The 15000-nt window shown below is 59.5% G+C and overlaps 1 non-coding gene across 1 annotated transcript; it reads left to right on the top strand.

The window, feature by feature from the left end:
- The first annotated feature begins 12574 nt into the window (after nucleotides 1-12574).
- Nucleotides 12575-12693, top strand: LOC131860625 (5S ribosomal RNA). Its single transcript, XR_009359719.1, has one exon. It is a non-coding gene; the product is annotated as a 5S ribosomal RNA (ribosomal RNA).
- Nucleotides 12694-15000: the final 2307 nt, after the last annotated feature.

Here is a 15000-nt window from a genome sequence, read left to right as displayed (position 1 = left end):
GGGACCAACGCATCACCGGAAGACAACCGCCAAACATCGAAAGAGTCGCGATGCTCCGCAACCTACGTGCAAAGCGGTCGCACACCGGGTAAGGGAGTGAGAGCCCCAAACATAGCTGGGCGAGGCGCTCACTCCGCTCTTTAATATCTCGTTAATACCGCCAAGGAAATGGCACAAGCACACACACACAAGCATCCTCGGAAGAGGACAGTTCGAGTGACAGGTCAAATCCAAGAGTTCCGAAGACTACCTCCAGGAACAATCGGGAACAAGACCGATTACAAGTCGTCGAGTCTGTTACTGGGCGAACACGAGATGCGCACAGGAAATCGATCAGCCCTCACAATGGCCCAAGGCCAGAGATCGGACTGCTACGATTTACCCCAACAATCATCGTGCCACTCTTCGCAGAGAGGTGATAGACGCCAACGAGCCCGCGCATAGCAATCGAGGTGTAAAAAGGGCGTTGAAGGCAGGAAGCCTGGACGAAAGAGGCTACGAGGTCACCTCGAAGCGGTCTAAGAATCGGGCGCACTTGGGGCGACTACCAGTGCCAACCCCTTATCCCGCGGTGCGTCCGACACACAGAAATTTCCAAGGCGGCCAAGGAGCCTCCCCGCATAGCAATCGGGGTGTGAGGTTACGGATGCAGCATTGATAGCAATCGAGGTGTGAGGCGAAGGATGCAGAAGTGAGAGCCGAGGGATGTAGCAGAGATAGCAATCGGGGTGTGTGATGCAGAAGAGATAGCAATCGAGGTGTGCGGTGGGAAGGGCCCAGCAGCCAGAATGCATGAAGCGACGGATGAAGCAGTGATGACAACCGGGCTGTGAGGAGAGGAGGGATGCAGCCAAGAAAGCAATCAGGGCTCGAGGCAAGGGATGCATCAAGGATAGCAATCATGTTGTGAGGCGAGATTCCAAAGGCTAAACGTGAGAGGCTGCAGGGTCGACTCAGAGAGGTCTATGCATGTGAGAGGCTGAAAGCAAGGTCGAATCGGAGCGGTCTATGCATCGGGCGCGCTTGGGGCGACTACCAGTGCCAACCCCTTATCCCGCGACGCGTCCGACAAAGAGAACGTTCCAAGGCGGCAGAGGAGGTTACCAGCCGAAGGATGCAGTAGCAATAACAGGTATAGTTCCGCGGCGGCCGAGAAGACTCACCGCATAGGAATCGGGATGCGAGGCGAGGGATGCGGCGGGAAGGCCCCGACGGCTAAACGGAAGAGGCTGCAGGGCCGCCTCGGAATGGTCCAAGCATCGGATGCGATTGGGACGACTACCAGTGCCAACCCCTTATCCCGCGATGCGTCCGATACACAGATAGTTCCAAGGCGGCCGAGGAGCCTCACCGCATATCAATCGGGGTGCGAGGCGAGGGATGGGGCGGGAAGGCCCCAACGGCTAGACGGAAGAGGCTTCAGGGCCACCTCGGAATGGTCCAAGCATCGGACGCGCTTGGGGCGACTGCCAGTGCCAACCCCTTATCCCGCGATGCGTCCGATACACAGATGGTTCCAAGGCGGCCGAGGAGCCTCACCGCATAGCAATCGGGGGTGCGAGGCGAGGGATGGGGCGGGAAGGCCCCAACGGCTAGACGGAAGAGGCTTCAGGGCCGCCTAGGAATGGTCCAAGCATCGGACACGCTTGGGGCGACTACCAGTGACAGCCCCCTATCCCGCGATGCGTCCGATACGAAGATGGTTCCAAGGCGGCCGAGGAGCCTCACCGCATAGCAATCGGGGTGCGAGGTGGGGGATGCGGCGAGATGGCCCCAACGGCTAGACGGAAGAGGCCACAGGGCCGCGTCGGAATAGTCCAAGCATCGGACGCGCTTGGGGCGACTACCAGTGACAACCCCTTATCCCGCGATGCGTCCGATACGAAGATAGTTCCAAGGCGGCCGAGGAGCCTCACCGCATAGCAATCGGGGTGCGAGGTGGGGGATGCGGCGAGATGGCCCCAACGGCTAGACGGAAGAGGCTGCAGGGCCGCCTCGGAATAGTCCAAGCATCGGACGCGCTTGGGGCGACTACCAGTGACAACCCCTTATCCCGCGATGCGTCCGATACGAAGATAGTTCCAAGGCGGCCGAAGAGCCTCACCGCATAGCAATCGGGGTGCGAGGTGGGGGATGCGGCGAGATGGCCCCAACGGCTAGACGGAAGAGGCCACAGGGCCGCCTCGGAATAGTCCAAGCATCGGACGCGCTTGGGGCGACTACCAGTGACAACCCCTTATCCCGCGATGCGTCCGATACGAAGATAGTTCCCAGGCGGCCGAGGAGCCTCACCGCATAGCAATCGGGGTGCGAGGCGAGGGATGCGGCGAGATGGCCCCAAAGGCTAGACGGAAGAGGCTGCAGGGCTGCCTCGGAATAGTCCAAGCATCGGACGCGCTTGGGGCGACTACCACTGCCAACCCCTTATCCCGCGATGCGTCCGATACACAGATAGTTCCGAGGCGGCCGAGGAGGTGGGGGATGCGGCGAGATGGCCCCAACGGCTAGACGGAAGAGGCTGCAGGGCCGCCTCGGAATAGTCCAAGCATCGGACGCGCTTGGGGCGACTACCAGTGACAACCCCTTATCCCGCGATGCGTCCGATACACAGATAGTTCCGAGGCGGCCAAGGAGCCTCACCGCATAGCAATCGTGGTGCGAGGTGGGGGATGCGGCGAGATGGCCCCAACGGCTAGACGGAAGAGGCTGCAGGGCCGCCTCGGAATGGTCCAAGCATCGGATGCGCTTGGGGCGACTACCACTGCCAACCCCTTATCCCGCGATGCGTCCGATACACAGATAGTTCCAAGGCGGCCGAGGAGCCTCACAGCATAGCAATCAGGGTGCGAGGCGAGGGATGCGGCGAGAAAGCCCCAACGGCTAGAGGGAAGAGGCTTCAGGTCCGCCTCGGAATGGTCCAAGCATCGGACGCGCTTGGGGCGACTACCAGTGACAACCCCTTATCCCGCGACGCGTCCGATACACAGATAGTTCCAAGGCGGCCGAGGAGCCTCACCGCATAGCAATCGGGGTGCGAGGCGAGGGATGCGGCGAGAAGGACCCAACGGCTACACGGAAGAGGCTTCGGGGCCGCCTCGGAATGGTCCAAGCATCGGACGCGCTTGGGGCGACTACCAGTGACAACCCCTTATCCCGCGACGCGTCCGATACACAGATAGTTCCAAGGCGGCCGAGGAGCCTCACCGCATAGCAATCGGGGTGCGAGGCGAGGGATGCGGCGAGAAGGACCCAACGGCTAGACGGAAGAGGCTTCGGGGCCGCCTCGGAATGGTCCAAGCATCGGACGCGCTTGGGGCGACTACCAGTGACAACCCCTTATCCCGCGACGCGTCCGATACACAGATAGTTCCAAGGCGGCCGAGGAGCCTCACCGCATAGCAATCGGGGTGCGAGGCGAGGGATGCGGCGAGAAGGACCCAACGGCTAGACGGAAGAGGCTTCGGGTCCGCCTCGGAATGGTCCAAGCATCGGACGCGCTTGGGGCGACTACCAGTGACAACCCCTTATCCCGCGACGCGTCCGATACACAGATAGTTCCAAGGCGGCCGAGGAGCCTCACCGCATAGCAATCGGGGTGCGAGGCGAGGGATGCGGCGAGAAGGACCCAACGGCTAGACGAAAGAGGCTTCGGGTCCGCCTCGGAATGGTCCAAGCATCGGACGCGCTTGGGGCGACTACCAGTGACAACCCCTTATCCCGCGACGCGTCCGATACACAGATAGTTCCAAGGCGGCCGAGGAGCCTCACCGCATAGCAATCGGGGTGCGAGGCGAGGGATGCGGCGAGAAGGACCCAACGGCTAGACGGAAGAGGCTTCGGGTCCGCCTCGGAATGGTCCAAGCATCGGACGCGCTTGGGGCGACTACCAGTGACAACCCCTTATCCCGCGACGCGTCCGATACACAGATAGTTCCAAGGCGGCCGAGGAGCCTCACCGCATAGCAATCGGGGTGCGAGGCGAGGGATGCGGCGAGAAGGACCCAACGGCTAGACGGAAGAGGCTTCGGGGCCGCCTCGGAATGGTCCAAGCATCGGACGCGCTTGGGGCGACTACCAGTGACAACCCCTTATCCCGCGACGCGTCCGATACACAGATAGTTCCGAGGCGGCCGAGGAGCCTCACCGCATAGCAATCGGGGTGCGAGGCGAAGGATGCGGCGAGAAGGACCCAACGGCTAGACGGAAGAGGCTTCGGGTCCGCCTCGGAATGGTCCAAGCATCGGACGCGCTTGGGGCGACTACCAGTGACAACCCCTTATCCCGCGACGCGTCCGATACACAGATAGTTCCAAGGCGGCCGAGGAGCCTCACCGCATAGCAATCGGGGTGCGAGGCGAGGGATGCGGCGAGAAGGACCCAACGGCTAGACGGAAGAGGCTTCAGGGCCGCCTCGGAATGGTCCAAGCATCGAACGCGCTTGGGGCGACTACCAGTGACAACCCCTTATCCCGCGACGCGTCTGATACACAGATAGTTCCGAGGCGGCCGAGGAGCCTCACCGCATAGCAATCGGGGTGCGAGGCGAGGGATGCGGCGAGAAGGACCCAACGGCTAGACGGAAGAGGCTTCAGGGCCGCCTCGGAATGGTCCAAGCATCGGACGCGCTTGGGGCGACTACCAGTGACAACCCCTTATCCCGCGACGCGTCCGATACACAGATAGTTCCGAGGCGGCCGAGGAGCCTCACCGCATAGCAATCGGGGTGCGAGGCGAGGGATGCGGCGAGAAGGACCCAACGGCTAGACGGAAGAGGCTTCAGGGCCGCCTCGGAATGGTCCAAGCATCGGACGCGCTTGGGGCGACTACCAATGACAACCCCTTATCCCGCGACGCGTCCGATACACAGATAGTTCCGAGGCGGCCGAGGAGCCTCACCGCATAGCAATCGGGGTGCGAGGCGAGGGATGCGGCGAGAAGGACCCAACGGCTAGACGGAAGAGGCTTCAGGGCCGCCTCGGAATGGTCCAAGCATCGGACGCGCTTGGGGCGACTACCAGTGACAACCCCTTATCCCGCGACGCGTCCGATACACAGATAGTTCCGAGGCGGCCGAGGAGCCTCACCGCATAGCAATCGGGGTGCGAGGCGAGGGATGCGGCGAGAAGGACCCAACGGCTAGACGGAAGAGGCTTCAGGGCCGCCTCGGAATGGTCCAAGCATCGGACGCGCTTGGGGCGACTACCGTTGCCAACCCCTTATCCCGCGATGCGTCTGATACACAGATAGTTCCGAGGCGGCCGAGGAGCCTCACCGCATAGCAATCGGGTTGCGAGGCAGATTATTTGGAAGGGAACCCCCTGGGATGCGGCTCAAGCAGTGCCCAAAGGGACTGGAATGCGGAATCACATCGAGAGACCCAAATGCTATACGAGGGCTCAAATCGAATTATCGATTTGGCCACGACATGGACGCATCGGAACGACTACCTTTGCCGAACCACTCGCAATTGCATCCATACCGAAACCAATAGACATTTCCGTTAGAGCCCTCGCATAGCATTCAGGAATCTCGCATGCCCCTCTAAATCGACCAATGCTGGCGCTCAATGAAAATCCGAGCGCTACCACCGTTCGAGCGCCAGCATTGGTCGAGTTAGAGGGGCACGGGGGAGAATGCTCCAGTCAACACCTCCCCTATATAAGTTATTTGTCCGATTCTCGCACAACCGTAGTCTGCCTCGTCGAATCAAACAACGGTCCCAGATTCCGACTTCCGTTCCGTAGAGACCCAAAAGCTAGATGGAGGCTCGCAAGAAAGAGAGTCGGCGCATAGCAATCGGGTTTCTCGAACGTTTAGGGACCGAGCTCACTTGCGGATAGGGCAAAATCCGCCAAGCAACCCAAAAGCTAGACGGGGGCTCGAATCGAATCGCCTAGGCGGCCACAACAACGACGTGTTGGATCGACTACCAGTGCCAAACCATTCAGCAAGACTAGTCTGTGTCGAGGCCGGATAGAGATTCTCAGAGAGCGCCCGCATAGCATTTAGGAGACCTGCCGCGTCCCTCACACTCGACAAATGGTGGTGCACGTTTATAAATCCGAGCGATCCCAACCCTTTCAAGCACCAACATCGGTCGAGATAGAGGGGCACGGAGGGGGCTGCGTGAGACAACACAGTCCCCTATATAAGTTATTTGTCCGATTCTCACACATCCGAAGAATGGTCATCAAATCGGACAACAGCCCAAACTTCCGACTTCCGTCCCAGAAAGCCCAAGAGCTATCTAAAACGTTCATGGCCGGAACTCGATCGCGGCTATACCAGTCCGCCAAGCAACCCAAAAGCTAGACTGGAGCTCTAGTCGAATCACCTCTGTGGCCATTGCAAGGACGTGTTGGAGCGACTACCATTGCCGAACCATTCCGCAGGTCGAGTCCATACCAAGGCCGCATAGAGATTCACGATGAGCTCCTGCATAGCAATCAGGAGACTTGCCGTGTCCATCACAATCGATAAATCCTGGTGCAAGATTTTTGCATCCGAGCGCTCCAACCAGTCGAGCACCAGCATCAATCGACATAAACGGGCACGGGGGGAGGATGCTCGAGAACACTACCTCCCCTATATAAGTTATTTGTCCGATTCTCAAGCAGCCGAAGTCTGGTCATCGAATCGGGTCAAAGACCACAACTTCCGACTTTACCCACAATGCAAGTCATCGAATCGAACATCGGCCCCCGAGTCGGACTCCATGCGTATGTCAGGTCATCGGACCCAAATTCCGCCTTCCTGCGCATGGCGGGCCATCAATATCAACTCGGTCATCGGACCCAAACTCCGCCTTTTTGCGTATGGCACGCCTTCAAATCGGTCATCGGACCCAAATTCCGCCTTCCTGTGCATGGCGGGCCATCAACATCAACTCGGTCATCGGACCCAAATTCCGCCTTTCTGCGCATGGCACGCCATCAACTCGGTCATCGGACCCAAATTCCGCCTTCCTGCGCATGGCAGGTCATCGGACACAAATTCAGACCTCGCCAATATGCCTACGTATCGAATCGGTCATCGGACCCAACTTCCGACTTCATCCATACTGTAGGGTCTTTGAGGTTGGCGCGGTGCGCTCAACCCAGGGAGTCGACCCATCGAAGCATACACCTCCCCTATATAAGCTATTTGTCCGATTCCCACACCTGTGTAGTTTGCACCTCTGACCAGGACATCGACCCCAACTTTCGAACTCGACTGCAACGACGGCACCAGCGCCTTGGTGCGCACCTTGCGACGCACAGTCCCAACATTCGCCTTCCTGCACATGGCAGGTCATCGGACCCAAATTCCGACCTCGCGAGTATGCCTACATATCGAATCGGTCATCGGACCCAACTTCCGACTTCATCCATACCGTAGGGTCTTTGAGGTTGGCGCGGTGCGCTCAACCCGGGGAGTCGACCCAACGAAGCATACACCTCCCCTATATAAGCTATTTGTCCGATTCCCACACCTGTGTAGTTTGCACCTCCGATCAAGACATCGACCCCAACTTCCGAACTCGCCTCCAACGACCGAACCAGCGCCTTGGTGCGCACCTTGCAACGCACAGTGCCAACATTCGCCTTCCTGCACGTGGCAGGTCATCGGACCCAAATTCCGACCTCGCGAGTATGCCTACATATCGAATCGGTCATCGGACCCAACTTCCGACTTCATCCATACCGTAGGGTCTTTGAGGTTGGCGCGGTGCGCTCAACCCGGGGAGTCGACCCAACGAAGCATACACCTCCCCTATATAAGCTATTTGTCCGATTCCCACACCTGTGTAGCTTGCACCTCCGATCAGGACATCGACCCCAACTTCCGAACTCGACTAAAAAGACCGCACCAGCGCCTTGGTGTGCACCTTGCAACGCACAGTGCCAACATTCGCCTTCCTGCACATGGCAGGTCATCGGACCCAAATTCCGACCTCATGAGCATACCTACTAATCGAATCGGTCATCGGACCCAACTTCCGACTTCATCCATACCGTAGGGTCTTTGAGGTTGGTGCGGTGCGCTCAACCTGGGGAGTCGACCCATCGAAGCATACACCTCCCCTATATAAGCTATTTGTCCGATTCCGACACCTGTGTAGTTTGCACCTCCGCTCAGGACATCGACCCCAACTTCCGAACTCGCCTGCAACGACCAAACCAGCGCCTTGGTGCGCACCAAAAGTGCGCACTTTTGGAGGGCACTTTTGTGCGCTCCAAAGGTGCGCACTTTTGGAGGGCACTTTTCTGCGCTCCAAAGGTGCGCACTTTTGGAGGGCACTTTTTGGAGGGCACTTTTCTGCGCTCCAAAGGTGCGCACTTTTGGAGGGCACTTTTTGGAGGGCACTTTTCTGCGCTCCAAAGGTGCGCACTTTTGGAGGGCACTTTTTGGAGGGCACTTTTCTGCGCTCCAAAGGTGCGCACTTTTGGAGGGCACTTTTTGGAGGGCACTTTTCTGCGCTCCAAAGGTGCGCACTTTTGGAGGGCACTTTTTGGAGGGCACTTTTCTGCGCTCCAAAGGTGCGCACTTTTGGAGGGCACTTTTTGGAGGGCACTTTTCTGCGCTCCAAAGGTGCGCACTTTTGGAGGGCACTTTTTGGAGGGCACTTTTCTGCGCTCCAAAGGTGCGCACTTTTGGAGGGCACTTTTTGGAGGGCACTTTTCTGCACTCCAAAGGTGCGCACTTTTGGAGGGCACTTTTTGGAGGGCACTTTTGTGCGCTCCAAAGGTGCGCACTTTTGGAGGGCACTTTTGTGCACTCCAAAGGTGCGCACTTTTGGAGGGCACTTTTGTGCACTCCAAAGGTGCGCACTTTTGGAGGGCACTTTTCCTGCGCTCCAAAGGTGCACACCTAGGTGAGCACCTTCGACCACACCTTGTAGCACACCAAACTCTGACTTTCGACTTCATCCGCAATGCAGGGTCTTTGAGGTTGGCGCAATGCGCACAACCAGGGGAGTCGACCCATCAAACCCAACACCTCCCCTATATAAGCTATTTGTCTGATTCTCATACATGCGTAGCCTGCAGGAGCAATTAGGACATCGACCCCAACTTTCGGCTTCTAAACGAAAACAAGGTCTTTGAGGTTGGTGTAATGCGAACAACTAGGGGAGTCAACCCATCAAACCCAACACCTCCCCTATATAAGCTATTTGTCTGATTCTCATACATGTGTAGTCTACAGGAGCAATTAGGACATCGACCCCAACTTTTGACTTCTTAACGAAAACAAGGTCTTTGAGGTTGACGTAATGCGCACAACCAGGGGAGTCGACCCATCAAACCCAACACCTCCCCTATATAAGCTATTTGTCCGATTCTCATACATGTGTAGCCTGCAGGAGCCATTAGGACATTGACCCCAACTTTTGACTTCTTAACGAAAACAAGGTCTTTGAGGTTGGCGTAATGCGCACAACCAAGGGAGTTGACCCATCAAACCCAACACCTCCCCTATATAAGCTATTTGTCTGATTCTCATACATGTGTAGCCTGCAACAACGATTAGGACATCCACCCCAACTTCTGAATTCGTCTGCGTTGACCGCACCAAAGGTGCACGCCTTGGTGCTCACCAAAATCCGACTTCCGACTTCTTCTGCTATGCGGGGTCTTTGAGGTTGGCGCAGTGCGCACAACCAGGGGAGTCAACCCATCGAATGCAACACCTCCCCTATATAAGCTATTTGTCTGATTCTCATACATGCGTAGACTGCAGCAATGATTAGGACATCCACCCCAACTTTTGACTTCTTAAACAAGACAGGGTCTTTGAAGTTGGTGCAGTGCACACAACCAGGGGAGTCGACCCATCAAACGCAACACCTCCCCTATATAAAGCTATTTGTCCGATTCTCATACGTGTAGTCTGCAGCAGCGATTAGGACATCGACCCCAACTTCCGAATTCGTTTGCATTGACCGCACCAAAGGTGCACGCCTTGGTGTGCACCCTGGAGTGCACTTTGGTGCTCACCTCGGTGCACACTTTGGTGTGCACCTCGGTGTGCACCAAAGGTGCGCACCTCGGTGTGCACCAAAGGTGCGCACCTTGGAGCGCACCAAAGGTGTACACTTTGGAGCGCACCACATAGGGTCTTTGAGAGGTTGGCGCAGTGCGCACACCAAGGTGGGTGTTGAGGTGCGTGCCGAGGTGGGTGGGTGCTAGGGTGCGCTCCATGGTGGGTGCCAGGGTGGGTGCGTGCTAGGGTGGATTCCAAAGAGGGTCATAGGGTGGGTGCCAAGGTGGGTTGGTGATATAGTGGGTTCAAAGGTGGGTACTAGGGTGGGTTCCAAGGTGGGTCACAAGTTGGGTGCCAGGATGCGTGGGTGTTAGGTTGGGTGCCAAGGTGGGCTCCTGCGTGGGTGGGTGCTAGGGTGGGTTTCAAGGTGGACGCGAGGGCGGGTGCCAAGGTGGGTAACAAGTTGGGTGTTAGGATGGGTGAGTGCTAGAGTGGGTGCCAAGGTGGGTGGGTGCTAAGGTGGATGCCAAGGTGGTTCACAGGGTGGGTGGGTTCTAGGGTGAGTTCCAAGGTGGGTCACAGGTTCAGTGCTAGGGTGGGTGTCAAGGCGGGTGTCGAGGTGCCTGGGTGCTAGGGTGTGGATGCCAATGTGGGTCATAGGGTGGGTACTAGGGTGGGCTGCAATGTGGGTGCCAAGGTGGGTAACATGCTCGGTGGGTTCTAAATTGGGTGCCAGGGTGGGTGTGCACCCACCTTGCCCGAGGTGGGTGCCAAGGTGCCAGTGTGGGTGGGTGCTAAGGTGGATGCCAAGGTGGGTGAGAAGGTGGGTGATAGGTTGAGTGGTAGGATGGGTGGGTGCCAAGATGGGTCACAGGGTGGGTGCAAGGGTGGGTAGGTGCTAGGGTTGGTGTCAGGGTGGGTGGGTGCTAGGTTGGGTTCCAAGGTGGGTGCGAGGGTGAGTGTCAAGGTGGGTCACAGGTTAGGTGCTAGGATGGGTGAGTGCTAGGGTGCAAAGGTGCCAGGGTGGGTGCTAGGATGGGTCGATGCTAGGGTGAGTGGCAAGGTGGGTCCACAAGTGTCAAGGTGGGTGCCGAGGTGGGTGCCAAGTCGGCGACTGCTATGGTGGATGCCAAGGTGGGTCACGGGGTGGGTGCCAAGTTGCTAGGTTGGGTTCCAAGGTGGGTGCCAACGTGGGTGCTAGGGTGCGTGGGTTAAAGGGTGTGTCACAACGTGGGTGCCAGGATGGGTGCGCACCCACACTGGCCAAGACGGGTGCGGGTGCAAGGTTGGGTTCCAAGCCCGGTCACAGGCTGGGTGCTAGGATGGGTGGGTGCCAAGGTGGGCACCAGGGTGGGTGCACCCACCCTGGCCAAGGTGGGTCACGGGGTGGGTCCTAGGGTGGGTAACGGGGTGGGTACTAAGGTGCGTGCCAAGGTGGGTCATAGGGTGGGTGCCAAGGTGGGCACCAGGGTGGGTGTGCACCAACCCTAGCCAGGGTAGGTCACGGGGTGGTTGTCGGGGTGGGCGTCAAGGAGCCAAGGTGGGTGGCAAGTAGCCAAGTTGCGTGCCAAGGTGGGTGTCGGGGTGGGTGCCAAGGATCCAAGGTGGGTGCCAAGGAACCAAGGTGGGTGTCTGGGTGGGTGCCGAGGTGGGAGCCAGGGTGGGTCCCAAGGTGAGTGCAAAGGTGGGTGCCAGGGTCAAGGTGAGTGCCAATGTGGGTTCCAAGGTGCCAGGGTCAGGGTGAGTGCCAATGTGGGTTCAAAGGTGCTAAGTTGGGTGCGAGGTTGGGTGCGAGGGTGGGTGGGTGCCAAGGTGTGCTAGGTGGAAGCCCGGGTGGGTCGGCATCCCATGGGTGTCGAGTTGGGTGCCTGATGGGTGCTTCTTGTCAAGTTTTAGTCGTCGGGACTCATTTCGAGCCTTAGAGGTCGTTTCTTGTCCGGTTGCCCTGTCTTCGACCTGGGAACCCAATTTTGGTCCTCGGGTCCCATTTTTTTTTGTCTCGCATCCCACTTTTGGCCTGTGGCCTTTTCGGGGTCGATTCTCGTTTTGGGCATTAGAGCATGTTTCTTCTCCTAAAACCCAATATTTGTTTATTAAGTCTCGGAACACATTTTTGTTCTCGTGGACCCATCATGGGTCTTGGAACGCATTTGTGGTCCTTGGGTCCCATTTTGCATCCCGAAACTTGTGTTTTGGTGCTTGATCCCTATTTTGGGTGCCCACCTTGCACCAAGTGCGCACCCGGGGCAAACCGAGCGCCTTGGTGCACCGGGGCAAGATCGAGCGTGCACCCGAGGCGCCCCGAACATGCACCAAGGTGCACTCGGCCCACATGTGAGCGCAGGTCGTTGCGCCCGAGGTGGTGTGTGGGCACCGCGTTGCAGACGGGACACTGCACGCACACGACGCCCCCTCCAGGTGCACGCACGTAGGCCGGGCCGGGTGCACACCCGACGCCCTAGCAAGGTGCGCGCACCCGGGCAGGGCTCACACTTGGCGAACGGGGCGCACTTCGCGAGGGAGGGTGTGCACCTCGACGGGGGTGGGTGGCCGGGGTGGATTCGCACGTGGGTCGCGGTTTGCTAAGTACACACTGCGACAAGCTCATAACGGGTGCGATCATACCAGCGTTAGTGCACCGGATCCCATCAGAACTCCGCAGTTAAGCGCGCTTGGGCCGGAGTAGTACTGGGATGGGTGACCTCCCGGGAAGTCCCGGTGTTGCACCCTTTTTTAGTTTTTCGCCGGGCGTCGCAATGCTATTTGAATAAACCTTTTGCCCGTTTGCGTTCTCGTCGGGGCCGGGCCGGGCCGGGGTGCGCTGCCCGCACTACCGCGCGCGCGGGGGCGACACCGAGCGCGCACCCGAGGCGCCCCGAGCACACAGGCCACGGTGCAACCCGGGCGTTGTGCGCGCACCCCGGTGCGCCCGAGGTGCTGCGCGCGCACCCAGGTGAAATCGGTGTGCACCTCGGCCAGTGCGCGCTCGGTCGAGTCGCGCACGTTGGCCAAGGTGCACGGTGATGTTTCTTACTCTAAGGTTCCGCACCAGACGCCCGGGACAGGTGAGCGAAGCTGGGCGGGGCCGGGTGCGCGGCCGGGGCAGGTGCACGCAGCTGGAGAGAGCTTTGGAGCACACTTCGGAGCGCACCAATGATGCGCTCCATTCAAAAGTTTCCTGAAAAGGCAAAAAAAGTTGAGATTATAGAATTTCCCACTTGAGAGATTGTAAAAAAAAAAAATTTAAAATGAAGGAAACGCGGGTGCCAAGGTGTGCGCGCCCGGGTGCGCAGCCCAGCCAAGGTGTGCGCACCAAGGCGCCCACCCTGGCGAAGGTGCACGCAAGGTGCGCACCCGAGGCAAACCGGACAATTAACCCAACTTTCGACTTCGCGCGCACCTGCGCACCTTGGAGCGCACTTCGGAGCACTCCTTGGTGCGCACCAATCTTGGGCACCTCGGAGTGCACCATGGCGCCCACCAAGGTGCGCACCCGGGGCAAACCGAGCTCCGACTTCGTGCGCACCTTGGAGCGCACGAAAGGTGCGCACCATGGCGCCCACCAAGGTGCGCAGCCCAGCCAAGGCGTGCGCATCAAGGTGCGCACCCTGGCGAAGGTGCGCACCCGGGGCAAACCGAGCTCCGACTTCGTGCGCACCTTGGAGCGCACAAAAGGTGCGCAACCCAGCCAAGGTGTGCGCACCCCGGTCAAACCGAGCTCCGAATCGTGCGCACCAGAGGTGCACGCCATCGTGCGCACCTTGGAGCACACTTCGGAGCCCTCCTTGGTGCGCGCCGATGTTGCGCACCTCGGAGCGCACCCGGGGAAAACAATGCAATTAACCCGACTTTCGACTTCGTGGGCACCTCGGAGCGGTCTCGGGTTCGCACCTCGGAGCACACCGAGGTGCGCACCTTTGATGCGCTGCCTTCACCAATTTCCAGAAAAGGCAAGAAAACATTGAGAAGGTGTGCGCACCGAGGTGCCCACCCTGGCGAAGGTGCACGCGAGGTGCGCACCCGGGGCAAACCGGGCTCCGACTTCGTGCACGCCGCACCTTGGAGCACACTTCGGAGCGCTCCTTGGTGCGCACCAGGGCGCGCAACCCAGCCGAGGTGCCCACCCCGGCGAAGGTGCACGCGAGGTGCGCACCCGGGGCAAACCGGGCTCCGACTTCGTGCACGCCATGGTGCCCACCGCGGCGAAGGTGCACGCGAGGTGCGCACCCGGGGCAAACCGGGCTCCGACTTCGTGCACGCCGCACCTTGGAGCACACTTCAGAGCGCTCCTTGGTGCGCACCATGGTGCCCACCAGGGCGCGCAACCCCGCCGAAGGTGCACGCGAGGTGCGCACCCGGGGCAAACCGGGCTCCGACTTCGTGCACGCCGCACCTTGGAGCACACTTCGGAGCGCTCCTTGGTGCGCACCATGGTGCCCACCAGGGCGCGCAACCCCGCCGAAGGTGCACGCGAGGTGCGCACCCGGGGCAAACCGGGCTCCGACTTCGTGCACGCCATGGTGCGCACCGCGGCGAAGGTGCGCACCCGGGGCAAACCGGGCTCCGACTTCGTGCACGCCGCACCTTGGAGCACACTTCGGAGCGCTCCTTGGTGCGCACCAGGGCGCGCAACCCAGCCGAGGTGCCCACCCCGGCGAAGGTGCACGCGAGGTGCGTACCCGGGGCAAACCGGGCTCCGACTTCGTGCACGCCGCACCTTGGAGCACACTTCGGAGCGCTCCTTGGTGCGCACCATGGTGCCCACCAGGCCGCGCAACCCAGCCAAGGTGTGCGCACCAAGGTGCACGCGAGGTGCGCACCCGGGGCAAACCGGGGTCCGACTTCGTGCACGCCGCACCTTGGAGCACACATCGGGGCGCTCCCGGGTTCGCACCGGCGTTGCGCACCGTGGTGGGCACCTCGGAGCACACCAAGGTGGGCAGCGAGGTGCGCACCTTTGATGCGATGCCTTCACTAATTTCCATAAAAGGCAAAAAAAAAACGAGATTTTAAAATTTCCGTTTTGAAAGATAGTGA

Source organism: Cryptomeria japonica, unplaced genomic scaffold (assembly GCF_030272615.1).
Source record: "Cryptomeria japonica unplaced genomic scaffold, Sugi_1.0 HiC_scaffold_15, whole genome shotgun sequence".
Classification (NCBI taxonomy): domain Eukaryota; kingdom Viridiplantae; phylum Streptophyta; class Pinopsida; order Cupressales; family Cupressaceae; genus Cryptomeria; species Cryptomeria japonica.
This window is presented reverse-complemented; position numbering and strand designations above follow the sequence as displayed.